Genomic DNA, 4,949 nt, shown 5'->3' on the forward strand with positions numbered 1-4,949 from the left:
CTTTGTCTCTAATGTTGACTCGGTGTCTATAAATGTAGGCCTGTCTGGAAACTACTACCATGCCAGGGGCTGGAAAATTCAGTCGTGTTTGAAGAGGACATAGCAGGTTCTTGTCCCTTTTTCCCCCAGAGCTAGTGGGCTTCCTCGGGCCTTGCTCAGGTTGATACACTGGGACTGTCAAAGCTCGCTGCCATTCACTGTGTCTAAAGCAGGGCACCTGTGGCTGAGTACAACTGCCCAGTTCCCCCTCAGAAGGAAAACACGTGCACCCAGCCACGGTCCAGGTGTTATAAGATTGGAACTTACTTAACATCAGCCAAAAGAAAGAGACACATGTACGGGGGAGGGGGGGTCCAGAAGGGTTCTCAGTCGACCTCAGGGAAGGTTATGGAGGCAGTAGAAATGGGAAGGCTCCTCCATGAGACAAAGCACTCAGAAAACCAGGCGCTGTTCATAGGACGAAAACCATCCATTTGGAATTAGCATTGACGTGCCTTTGATCCCAGAGCTTAGGAAGCAGAGATAGACCTGAGTTTGAGGCTAGCCTGGCCTACAAAGCAAGTTCCAGGACAACCAGAGCAGGTACACAGAGAAATCCTCCCAGTCTTGAAAAACCACCCTGCTGCAGCTGCTCTGAGCACGAGACCCTGATGGCAAGGGAGTGGGTTCTGCTGGGTCTGCAGCTGAAAGATTCCCGAGAGTTTGGGCGTCGCCAGATCCCTATGTAAACTGCCCCTGAGGACAAATTAAGTTGGCTTTTTTTTTTTTTTTCGAGACAGGGTTTCTCTGTAGCTTTGGAGCCTGTCCTGGAACTAGCTCTTGTAGACCAGGCTGGCCTCAAACTCACAGAGATCTGCCTGCCTCTGCCTCCCGAGTGCTGAGATTAAAGGCGTCCGCCACCACCGCCTGGCAAATTGGCATTCTTGTATCAAGGATGGCCCTTGTCCCTGTGTCTCAGTTTGTCTGTGTGCGTGTGTTTTTAAATCTCCATCCTGGTTCCTGGCCTGTGTACCATAGCACATAATGTAGATGCTGTGTTTTACACTGAGCTAGCTCTTACATCTTAAGTAAACTCATTTTCTACTAATCTGCATTGTCCACAGGACTGTGGCTTACAGGAAAGGTTCCAGTAGCATCTGGCAGCTACATGGCATCTCTCTGATTCTGCCTTCTCTCTATATTTATCTCTCTCTCCCTTCCATTCTGGCTATATTCTGCCCTGCCATAAGCCAAAGTAGCTTTATTGATTAACCAATAAGAGCAACACATACAGAAGAACATCTCACATCAAAAAAATAGTTCCTTCATCATTGACTACGGTGTAACTCAGTACGAGAAAGGAACGGACTGGCACATACATGCCCAGCTGTGCCTCCACTCCAGGGAGCTCCTCCATCATTCAAGACCCCTTGGCAGCAGCATCCACCCAGACTGCTGGACCAGGTTCAAGCCTTCCTTACAGAGCCACAGTTCTATGAAGAACCTTACAGTGAACCAGGCCTCCCAGAACTGCCCCTCAGGGGACACCTTTCCGAGGTATCCACTGAAGGGTCACCAGACATCTGTCACTCAGACAGACCCCTTCCCAGGGACTCCCACTGAAGGTATCTACATGGATGGTTGGGAGACAAGCTCCCAAGTGGCAGAGGGACAGCACTGAAAGGGGTCTCTGGGCTGCAGCAGCCTCTGGAGGGCACATGGAAACTGGATACCACCACCAAGTCTGTGTCCTTGTCTGTCCCCTGTCTGGGCCAAGGTAGATACCTTGACCCAAAAGAAAAGTGCACAGAAAGGGTCAGAACAAGCAGCGATCTGCCATGGTCACCGGGCACCTGAGAAGTGTGTAACTCTAGACCAGATAGATATGTCCTCAGAGGGCAGGACGGAAGCAAAAAATAACAAAATACATTCACTTCTTTTTCCTATACTTTTAGGCTACAGACAATGAAAGGTTTGCAACAATGGGAACAGGACACTGTTCAGGAGCCGCCCAGGAGCACAGCAAAGAGCCCAGGGCTACACGGGCCCACCTGCCTCCTTCGGGAGGGCCCTGCCTTTCCCAGCAAGGACAGGAAAGGGCCTGACCTCTATCACCCAGTGCTATATTCTTATTCTGGATGGGGGTGGTGACATCATACCAGGAACTCAGCTAGCCTACAGGGCACACAGTCCCCTCCTTCCAAAACTCCACATAAGCAAAGTGAAGCCAGGCCTGGCCACGCCCACTGAAGACTCAAGCAGCTTTTAAACACTGGACTTTCCCAACGAGAAGAGAAGGAATGTAGGAGCCAGTCATGATAAGCTAAATACGAACAGATCACCCAAAGGAAGCTCTTTACTTCCAAACATTATCACCTGCCAGAGTAGGACTCAGCTTCAAGTTTAATAGAAGCCTGAGTCTCAATAGTTTACCCTGAAGCAATACCTGGTTGCAGGAAGCACCATAAACTAAGATTACCTGAACACCACCCAAGAACAGACCATCCAAAGGAAATGCCTAACGTTCCAACCACTGTAGATAGGATCACCTGCCAGCACACACTCACCAAGACACCCCTAGACAAATGTCAGCCAATCAGAGAACCTCAGAAGCCCCTCTCCCCCACCTTTACTACTACAAAAACCCAACTCTAACTGAGCTAGGGGCTCTCCGTTTATTCCAATACGTTGGATATGTGGAGAGACAGAGTTTGCAAACTTGCATAAAATAATGGCTCTTTCTTTGCTTTTACGTACAAGAGTCGGTCTCCTTGTTGGCTTTTGGGGGATCTTGTAGATTTGGGCATAACAGGACACCGCTTCATTTCCAAATACATCATTTCATAATTAAACTCCCATAAAAAATAGGGACAGTAAAAGCCAATTCTGATCTGGATACCAGGGGACCAGAGCCGGTGCTGGCTGGCAGGCAGGCTGCAGATGTTTTTTTGGGAAGCACTACTTCTGCCCAGGCCCCATGCTCAAAGCACTTATTGTTTCTTCTCAGTGACAAGCCTGGGCCACAGCCACTGCTCCTTGTCCCCTGGGCTCCAAAGCACACAGAAGGACAATTCAGACTACAGCCAAGTTCAGGATTGGAGAGGAAGTCCTCAGAGGAGAGAGCACTCACCCTGCTGTGTAAGCAAGAAAGGGTCCTCCCAGCCCCATTAGCTCTGGGCTACAGTCAAGAGCCAAGGCTCTCCTGGTGTGTTTGCAGGGATGGATGGTCATGAAGACCCCAGCATATATAAAATGGCCACACACAGTACTGCTCTGGCAGGGGACTTTTCATACCTCATCAGACACATCCAAGCTCTCTCAGCCTATGTCAGCTCTTATCCTTCATTGAGTGCATATATGTGAAGCCAGGTGTCAACATCTGGGGTCCATTGCTCTCCATTTTTTGCTTTAAGACAGGGTCTCCCACCAAACCTGTTTGAATGGACTGGCTGGCAAGAGAGCCCCAGGGATCTTCCATTTTCACTTCCCTAGTTCTTAGGCCTCCAGTGCACACTGCATAACCACACTCGGTGCTGGGGACTGAACTCAGGTTCTTCCTGTCTGCATGGCAAGTCCCCTACCCTCTGGGCCATCTCTCCCGTCGAGTCTCAACATGCAGAGGAAAAAGGAAGGAAGATTTCCTCATTGCTGGCAAAGCAGGGTTCTGCTCTCTGCAAGGCAGTGACAAGCTTTTGCTATGACTTAGGGGAATGTGGTTGTTCCTGCTAGCCATGGGTCTCCTCTTTCTGGTCAGCAAGAATTGGGGCCCAGAGGCTGACAATAGGACCAGGAAACACTTGACAGAGAGCTAGCTAACCCAGGCCTAGAATACTGATAAACAAGATAATTTTTTAAATTATATTGTGTGTGTATGTGTGTGAGCGAGCGCGCACGTGTATAAGAGAGAACAATTCACAGGAACGAGACCTCTGCTTCCAGCATGTGTGTCACTCCGGTTGTCAGGCTGTGCAACAGGCAGCCTTACTTGCTGAGTCCTGTGTCTCCCATGACAGAAGTCTGGTAACCAGGGCTGGAGAGATGGCTCAGCGGTTAAGAGCATTGGCTGCTCTTCCAGAGGTCCTGAGTTCAATTCCTGGCAACCATATGGTGGCTCACAACCATCTGTAATATGAGATTTGGCGCCCTCTTCTGGCGTGCGGGCATACATGGAGGCAGAATGTTGTATACATAATAAATAAATCTTTAAAAAAAAAAAAGTCTGGTAACCAATGTTCATAGAGTTCTGTTGGCCACAATGACCAACACAACCCGCGCACCTGCTTCAGCCTACTTAAGGCACAGGGCCTCAAAGAAATGCCATCTCAGGATGAGGCCCTGTTGTGGAATATTATTTTAACTAGGCAAAGATGTGTTACATTTGTTTATACCACAGGATATTATTTCAACTGTGTAAACGTGTGTTACATTTGTTTGTGCTGCGTTTCTTTAATAACAGAAGAATGTGTGTTTAATTATGTAAAGATGTGTTGCTTTTGTTTTGCCTTGCCTGCCTAAGGCACCTGATTGATAAAAAAAAAAAAAGAAAGAAAGAAAGAAAGAAAGAAAGAAAGAAAGAAAGAAAGAAAAAAAAGTGACCTGCCAATTGCTAGGCAGAGAAAGGATAGGCAGGCAGAGAGAATAAATAGGAGGATAACTCTAGAACTGAGAGAGGAACGAGAAGAGAAGGAAGGAGAAAGAAGGGCAAGCCAACCAGGCAGCCACCAGACAGACAGATATGAGAAGCAATGAAAATAAGAAGGAAAGAAAAGGTTAAAAAAAGAAAAAAAAAAAAAACCCAGAGGCAAAAGGAAGATAAAGAGAAACAGGTTAATTTAATTTAAGTTAAAAGAGCTGGCTAGAAATGAGCCTAAGCTAGGCTGAACAATCAAAACTAGTGAGTTTATGGTGTCACGATTTAGGAGCTGGTTGAGGGCCCAGAAGAGAAAGCCTGGTACAGGGCCCTCAGCTAT

The sequence above is a fragment of the Alexandromys fortis genome, unplaced genomic scaffold, assembly GCF_014885135.2.
Source record: "Alexandromys fortis isolate MF-2015 unplaced genomic scaffold, M_Fortis_MF-2015_v1.1 scaffold_9, whole genome shotgun sequence".
Classification (NCBI taxonomy): Eukaryota; Metazoa; Chordata; class Mammalia; order Rodentia; family Cricetidae; genus Alexandromys; species Alexandromys fortis.